Genomic DNA, 9,393 nt, shown 5'->3' on the forward strand with positions numbered 1-9,393 from the left:
ATTAGCACTGTTTACAACTGTTGTCGAACATGGAGCATTGCTCGTTATAAAAGGACATGCTTTTGAAATAGAAAAACTAAACTCCGTCCAAACCAACATTGGAAGGCTCTACGATACCGACTGGCAGCCGTGTTATCCTCAGCGACTGGCGTCACTGGATGCGGATACGGAGTGGCATGTGGTCAGCACACCGTTCTCCCGGCCGTATGTCAGTTTATGAGACTGTAGCCGCTACTTCTCAATCAGGTAACTCCTCAGTTTGCCTCACAAGGGCTGAGTGTACCCCGCTTGCCAACAGCGCTCGGCAGGCTGGATGGTCACCCATCCAAATGCTTGCCCAACCCGACAGCGCTTAGCTTCGGTGATCTGACGGGAACCGGTGTTACCACTGCGGAAAGGCCGTTGGCCTTCTGAAATACGGCAGAGCGCTATGTAGAGCCCCGAAACCCGAACGAATGTACAGAGAGAATTTCAGGAACAGGCGCGTCTTCCGAACTCAGTAAATTTGTGTACCTTACTTTGAGCTGTTCAAGTCACAGCTCTAGGCAATGTTTTCCACAAGGAACTGAAAGCGCAGGAGGATTTGAGAATATCATGATCGATCCTGTGGGGCAGAAATCTCACCGCTGTCGTGCACAACCTGTGCAAGCAACGGTGTCGTATGATTATGAACCTACAGGTCAATCGTTCCATTTAGTTATACTGTAATGCACGCTTTGGCAGTAGTCATTTTGAACAATTCCTCTGAGCGTGAGCTGTAACTAACTTACGTATCGTTTTCAGCAACGGAAGAGCGCTTGGGCGGTGGCTTCCGACTCGGAGGTAATGGGCAATTGTTACGTCGACAAGGAGAGGAGTGTAGTTTTTGGCCATTAGATTTTACGTCAGTGTCTTGGCGTAAATTCCATACTTTTCCGTCTGGCGCTGTTTATGGTGATCCATACGTCAGATGCTGACCTTAATTTCTGTTGTCCCCTTGGTGTTATTTAAGAGAAGTAACGTATGTGCCGGTATCGTGTTTCACCCTCCTCTTCTTGCATCATCACAGAACACATACAGTACGCGTTCCAATTATAGGCACCTGTACTTACGACAGCTCACACACTCTGCGAAGGAAAGGTGCCACTGTGCACGAAAGAAGTAAAACCACGAGCACAACATCCAAACATTGAACACGCATTCACTATTTAGTTCCTGATCTCAGAGTACTTACTTTAATAACAGTGACTATATCTCCTCCTCTCCCCCCCCCCCTCCCCCTCCCCCTCCCTCCCCACCACTCCCGCTCTGATTGCTTACGGAATCGAGCTCCCGCGCATAAAAGAGTTTCCGCATGAACAATGAACATTTAGTAAGCGATAAACCGTATTTCTTTCTTATTATCTACGGATGTTAGCGAGAAAAACTTCCGCGAAAGTTTAAATTTATGTGTAAAGTTTCTTGGAAGGCAGAAAGTGCTGTCATTCTCAAATATTGGATGAATGGTGATTTGCGTGCCTTGCTTTATGCTGTGTCAAGACACAGAGAGAGTTCCAAAATCCCTTGAAAAACTTTTGGGACTTGTATGGGGGAGTGAGTACACAATATTTTGAACAGGAACTCATGTTCGGAAACGTCATTCAACGATATCACAGAGTGCCAAAGTTACACGCGCCGTGATTCAAGTGATTCCGTGATGATGTTACAAACTTTTTAAGATGATGAAGAAGGATCGGAACGTGTCGAAATTTATAAGCGAAAACCGTTCTGAATCCTCTGACTGTGGTATTCATGTACTGGTACTGTTGTTGATAAGACTGTAGGGGAGAAAACTTTTAGACGTGGTAGCGTAGACAAGCGCAAGGAAAACATTAGTCATGGGCTCTAAAATGCATACCTTAAGGGCTACGAGCACTTGCTCAACAGAGGAGATGGTTTCACAGTAGCGAAGATGAACAAATGCTCTTAGTTCCTCGGGTATGCATTTTAGAGCCCATATTTGACAGACATGTTTTCCTTGTTTTTGTCCACACTCCACAGCAACATTACCAGTACACGTATACCACTGTTTTTGCTTGTAACTTTCGACTCGTTCGTTTCCTTTCCTCGAAAGTTTGTAACATCATCACGGAATCACTTTGTAAATACGCACATTTACAGGCGCCCGAGCTTACTACTTTGATGCTCTATAGCGTCGTTGGATGACGTTTCCGGACATGGATTTCTATTCAAAATATTGTGCACTCACTGCCCTCTATAAGCCATAGGAGTTCGTAATGGGAATTTCCAAACACTATAACCTTGACAATATGTGGACCCTGACGAAAGACATTCGTCGCTATCGATTTGCTGCGGAAGAAGACGTGCGCTCCTCGTTCTAATTATGGTGCCCTACGCAACCACAATTTTCCATGAAGGCACTGATCATCATGTCTCACAGTGCAATAGCTGTGTTAACAATCATGGCGACTACTTTTGAAATAATTAACAGTTTACTAACTTTTTCCAGCTGTCTCTTTTTCATTTAACTGCCCTTTATAACAATATTTTTTTCTCATTATGATCTTCAGAGCAACTTGAAGTGGAACTAGGAGCATAAGGAGGAGGATTTATACCCTGGAGAAGCTGCAAAAACAGGTAATCACTTTGGAATTGGTAATGAATTATTACAAAAGAAGAGAAAAACAACAAGCCATAAATTCTGTAGACTTCAAAAAGTTTATGATTGTATCCATAGATCTTCAGTATCGAAGGTACTAAGGACATTCGGTCTCCATCCCACGTTATTAAAAACAACTTAACTCTAAAAAACACCATATCTAAAGTAAAGTTGAGAGGAGAAATATCTGTGCCATTTAAGATTAAAAGACGATTAAGTCAGGAAGCTGGTTTATTGCCATTATTTTTCAACTGCGTTCTGGAGTACGTGATGAGGGAATGGTACAAGGAAAATCCTCAAAAATATAAGAACTGGAACTACGAAAGATAAGAAATAATTTGACAGGGATTCGCATATGCCTCAGCGTTATCAAAGAATAACAATCAGGAAACCAGAAATCAAATAAAAAGTCTCCAAAATATAGCACAAAAATTAGGACTCCAGATACCAAAGGCTAAGCCACGTCTTCGCAATATCCTTTCTTCCAGGAGTGCTAGTTCTGTAAAGTTTGCAGGAGAGTTTGGAAGGTAGGAGACGAGGTACTGGCGGAATTGAAGCTGTGAGGACGGGGCGTGAGTCGTGCTTGGATAGCTCAGTTGGTAGAGCACTTGACCGCGAAAGGCAAAGGTCCTAAGTTCGAATCTCGCTCCGGCACACAGTTTTAATCTGGCAGGAAGTTTCATACCAGCGCCCACTCCGCTGCAGAGTGAAAATTTCGTTCTGGAAACTCCAGATACCATTCGAAAAGACTGAGATAACGGTAGCAAATCCACTAGTGAGTAACCACATAACAGTAAATAACAGAGAAGTAAAAACAGATTTAAATACCTAGGAGAAATTACAACTTGCTCGAGAAACCTGCATGGCAAGAGAAGAACTAACGAAATGAAAAAAAGCTCAAGAATTAACACACACACACACACACACAATGGTGCGTGCGCGCACGCGAAATTACAACTTGCTCGAGAAACCTGCATGGCAAGAGAAGCACTAACGAAATGAAAAAAGCTCAAGAATTAACACACACACACACACACACACACACACACACACACACACACACAATGGTGCGTGCACGCACGCGTGATATACACATATCTGTTTTCGAGAAACTGAGAGAAACCTTTTATTGTGTAACGAAAGCCGCTGCTCTGACTGTGTAATCTGCGTAACAGATACCCAAGACAGTCGCGTGGCGGCGCTTACGAGAAAGGGGCCCAGGTGTCGGCGACAGGTTGCCACATGTGACGGCGGCGCTCGCCTTGGCGGACACTGGTCCCGCCTTTTAAGTCGCCGCCTTGCGTGAACACCGCCCGCCCGCAAGGTGCTGGTCGGGTACCGTGCGTGCTGCAGCGGGCCCCAGCAAGTGGTACCGCAGAAACACAGTGGGCTGGACCGAGCGCACTTCCGCTGCTGCCCAAGTGCGAAGGAAGGAAGGCTGACATGGATCACAAGCTGAATTTGCTAAGGATAGGACACGAAGTGTCTACATCTACATACATACTCCGCAATCCACCATGCGGTGCGTGGTGGAGGGTACCTCGTACCTCAAGTAGCATCTTCTCTCCCTGTTCCACTCCCAAACAGAACGAGGGAAAAATGACTGCCTATATGCCTCTGTACGAGCCCTAATTTCTCTTATCTTTGTGGTCTTTCCGCGAAATGTAAGTTGGCGGCAGTAAAATTGTACTGCAGTCAGCCTCAAATGCTGGTTCTCTAAATTTCCTTAGTAGTGATTCACGAAAAGAACGCCTCCTTTCCTCTAGAGACTCCCACCCGAGTTCCTGAAGCATTTCCGTAACACTCGCGTGATGATCAATCCTACCAGTAACAAAACTAGCAGCCCGCCTCTGAATTGCTTCTGTGTCCTCCCTCAATCCGACCTCATAGGGATCCCAAACGCTCGAGCAGTACTCAAGAATAGGTCGTATTAGTGTTTTATAAGCGGTCTCCTTTACAGATGAACCACACCTTCCCAAAATTCTACCAATGAGCCGAAGACGACTATCCGCCTTCCCCACAACTGCCATTACATACTTGTCCCACATCATATCGCTCTGTAATGTTACGGCCAAATATTTAATCGACGTGACTGTATCAAACGCTACACTACTAATGGAGTATTCAGACATTACATGATTCTTTTTCCTATTCATCTGCATTAATTTACATTTATCTACATTTAGAGTTAGCTGCCATTCTTTACACCAGTCACAAATCCTGTCCAAGTCATCTTGTATCCTCTTACAGTCACACCTTCCCGTACACCACAGCATCATCAGCAAACAGCTGCACATTGCTATCCACCCTATCCAAAAGATCATTTATGTAGATAGAAAACAACAGCGGACCTACCACACTTCCCTGGGGCATTACAGATGATATCCTCACCTCACCGACCGTCTGTGGACGCATCGTCTCAATTGCGCGCCTGGGTACTTGATTTCCTGCCAGCAAGGTCACAATTTATAGTAACTGATGGTATGTCATCGAGTAAAACGGTAGTAATATCCGGCGTTCCCCAAGGAAATATTATAGGCCCTCTGCTGTTGCTGATCAGCATAAACGATTTAGGTGACAATCTGAGCAGCTCTCTTAGACTGTTTGCAGATGATGCTGTCATTTATCGTCTTGTACAGTCATCAGGTGATCAAAACCAATGAAAAAGATTTAGACAAGGTATCTGTATGGTGCGAAAAGTGGAAAAAGACTCTAAATAATGAGAAGTGTAAAGTCATTCACGTGAGTAATAAAAGGAATCCGCTAAATTTCGGTTACACGACAAAATACACAAGTATAATGGCTGAAAATTCAATTTATCGCTTAAGGATAAAAATTACAAATAAATAAAAATGGAACGATTACATACACCATGGTGTGGGCAAAGTAAACCAAACACTGCGATTTAGTGCCAGAACATTTGAAAAATGCAGCAGGTCTACTAAAGAGACTGCTTACACTATGCTTGTCCACCCTCTTTTCAAGTATCGCTGTGCAGTGTGGGATCCGCATCAGGTGGGACTGACGGAGGACATCGAAAAAGTTAAAACAGGGGAAGATCGTTTTGTATTATCACGAAATATGGGCGAGAGTGCCACGGATATGTCACGCGAACTGGGTTGGCAGTCATTAAAACAAGAGCGTCGTTCTTTGCAGCAATATCTTCTCATGAAATTCCAATCAGCACCTGTCTCATCAGAGTGTGCAATATTTTTTTGGTGCACACCTACATGGAGAGAAACGATCATCAATATTAAATAAATCAGAGCTCGCACAGAAAGAGTTAAGTGTTCGTTTTTCCCCCGCACTGTTCGAGAGTGGAAGGGTATTGTATTGTATTGTATTGTATTGCATTGTATGTTAACCGGGGGCCTAGAAAAGACGGAGAGGCTCCGTCCCCACCGCAGCATCAGTTGTCCACAACCCTACGACGACTACCGTAGTCCACTTCACCCCTCTGCCGCCCCACACAGAACCCAGGGTTATTGTGCGGTTCGGCCCACGGTGAACCCCCCCCCCCCCCCCCCCCCCCCCCAGGGAACGTCTCACACCAGACGAGTGTAACCCCTATGTTTGCGTGGTAAAGTAATGGTGGTGTAAACGTACGTGGAGAACGTGTTTGCGCAGCAATCGCCGACATAGCGTAGCTGAGGTGGAATAAGGGGAACCAGCCCGCATTGCAGTGGCAGATGGAAAACTGCCTAAAAACCATGCACAGACTAGCCGGCTCACCGGACCTCGACTCATGTCCGCCGGGCGGTTTCGTGCCGGGGACCAGGCGCTCCTTCTCGCCCGGAAAACGGTGCGTCAGACCGCACGGCCAACCGGGCGGGCTAAATCTTCAACCCTGCCGGGAATCGAACCCGGGTCCAGTGCATGGGAGGCAAGTATGTTACCACCCAGCTAAGCGGGCGGACACATGAGTGAAAGGGTAGAAAAAGAGCTTGAATGTGGTTCGATGAACTTTCTGCCATGCACTTAATTTTTAGTGCAGAGCAATCATGTAGATGTAGACGAAGATGTAAAAGTGTATGGGGTCTTCCCAAATGAATTATCCCGACTTGTACCCGATGTCAGGTATACGGCGGAAAACCAAAGGAAACCATCACACACACACACACACACACACACACACACACAAAAACACACACACCATTTTATTACACGTTCAGAATCATTTCTGTGGAGTAAATGGAGATGTCAATCAGATAATATTTTTGATTGTGTTTGAAGTTTAATCTATTGAGTTCTTTACGTTACTGGGTAGGTGATCAAAAATTATTGTGGTTGAACACCTCACTCACCCCTACTAGTGCCAGCCTAAGGCTGATTGATGCACAGTGTAAGTCATTTCTCTTTAGAATATTACGTAAGTTCATCTTGAAAGAAGGATCAGAGGTGAAACACTTATTTCTCACAAACTACAGCCGGTAGAAAAACTCCACCGCTAGTAGACAAACAAAGGTTCTGGTTTCAAGGTTCAGACGTTTAAATACTCAATGTTGCGGTAAACATCAAAACAGTAGCTCATTTCATGCCACACTCGAATCAGCTAATCTTCAGTTATTGAAGTTAGTCCTTCAACAGTTCGCAGTCCCAGATCTTGAAGAGTAGCTGCCAGCAACCATAGGTGGGGCAAAAACACTATCTCTATTGTACGTCCATCCCCCCCCCCCCCCCAACCGCAGATACGAATCGCAGGGGGTTACCATCTGGTACCTACAACTGCATCTACATGGCTACATGGATACTTTGCACATCACATTTAAGTGCCTGGCAGAGAGTTCATCGAACCACCTTCACAATCCTTCATTATTCCAATCCTGCATAGCGCGCGGAAAGAACCAACACCTACATCTTTCCGCACGAGCTCTGATTTACCTTATTTTATCGTGGTGATCGTTTCTCCCCAAGTAGATCGGCGCCAACAAAATATTTTCGCGTTCGGAGGAGAAAGTTGGCGATTGGAACTTCGTGAGAAGATCCCTCCGCAACGAAAAACGCCTTTGTTTTAATGATGTGCATCCCAAATCCTGTATCATTTCAGTGTCACTCTCTCTGCTGTTTCGCGATAATGAAAAACGTGCTGCCCTTATTTGAACGTTTTCGAAGTACTCCGTCAATCCTTTCTGATAAGGATCCCACATCGCGCAGCAGTATTCTAAAATAGGATGGATAACCGTAATGCAGGCAGTCTCAATAATAGATCTGTTACATTTCCTAACTGTCCTGCAAACAAAACGCAGTTTTTGGTTAGCCTTCCCCAGAAGATATTCTATACGTTTCTTCCAATTTAAGTTAAAAAAAAAAAAAACGGCTGTAAGCACTATACGCCTTAACATCTGAGGTCATCAGTCCCCTAGTCTTAGAACTACTTAAACCTAACTAGCCTAAGGACATCACACACGTCCATGCCCGAGCCAGAATTCGAACCTGCGACCGTAGCGGTCACGCGGTTCCAGACTGAAGCGCCTAGTACCGCACGGCCACACCGGCCGGCTAGTTAAGGAACAGCAAAGGGCCTATGACACTACCTTGGGGAACGCCACAAACCACTTCTGTTTTACTCGACGATTTTCCGTCAATTACTGACCTCTCTGACAAAAAATCACAAATCCCGTCACGTAACTGAGGCGATATTCCATAAGCACGCCGCTTGTGTGGTACAGCGTCAAAAGCCTTCCGGAAATCCAGAAAAAACGGAATCAATTTGAAATGCCTTGTCGATAGCACTCCACACTTCGTGGGAGTAAAGAGCTAGTTGTGTTTTAAAAGAACGAAGTTTTCTAAATCCGTGTTAAATGTGTGTCAATAGACTTTCCTCTTCGAGGTAATTCATAACACTCGAACACAATATACGTCCCAAAATCCTGCTACATATCGACGTTAATGATATGGAAATGTAATTTAGTGGATTACTCCTACTGCCTTCGTTGAATATTGGTGTGACCTGTGCAACTTTCCAGTGTTATATGATTGTTAAGTATGGAGTTATTGCATCAGCATACTCTGAAAGGACCCTGATTGGTATACAGTCTGGACCAGAAGACTTGTTTTTATTAAGTGATTTAAGTTGCTTCACTACTCCGAGGATATCTAGTTCTACGTTACTCATGTTAGTAGCTGTTCTTGATTCGAATTCTGGAAGGTTTACTTCGTATTCTTTTGCGAAGTCATTTCGGAAGGCTGCTTTGGCAGCACTATCTTCGATATTATCTCCATTTCTATCGAGCAGATAAGGTATTGAATGTATCTTGCTGCTAGCATTCTTCACATACGACCAGAATCTCTTCGGATTTTCTGCCAGGATTCGAGACAAAGTTTCGCTGTGGAAGCAGTTATAAGCATCTCGCATTGAAGCGAGCTTCTGTAAAAGTTCGCCATTCTTGAAGATTTTGTGTCTGTTTAGTTTTTGCAAGTTTTGTCCGTTGTTTCTGCAAAAGTGTTCAGGCCTGTTTTGTCTACCAAGGAGAATCAGGTCCTTAGTTTGTTAATTTATTTAGTATAAGTCTCTCAATCGCTGGCGATACTATTTCTTTGAAATCAAGCCACATCTGGTCTACACTTATATTTTTAATGTGAAGGGAGTGGAGATTGTATCTCAGGAAGGCGTCAAGTGAATTTACATCTGCTTTTTTCAATAACATTTTTTTCGTTTCTCTTTGGAGGATTTGGGGGCTACAATATTCAGTCTCACTTCGACAACCCTGTGTTCAGTAGTCTTCGTATCCGTTTTGATATTCGTTATTAACTCA

At 44.4% G+C, this 9,393-nt stretch overlaps 1 pseudogene; it reads right to left on the reverse strand.

Moving 5' to 3' along the window:
• Positions 1-289: 289 nt before the first annotated feature.
• Positions 290-407, reverse strand: LOC124546161 (annotated as a pseudogene).
• Positions 408-9,393: the final 8,986 nt, after the last annotated feature.

The sequence above is a fragment of the Schistocerca americana genome, chromosome 8 (genome assembly GCF_021461395.2).
Source record: "Schistocerca americana isolate TAMUIC-IGC-003095 chromosome 8, iqSchAmer2.1, whole genome shotgun sequence".
NCBI classification, from domain to species: domain Eukaryota; kingdom Metazoa; phylum Arthropoda; class Insecta; order Orthoptera; family Acrididae; genus Schistocerca; species Schistocerca americana.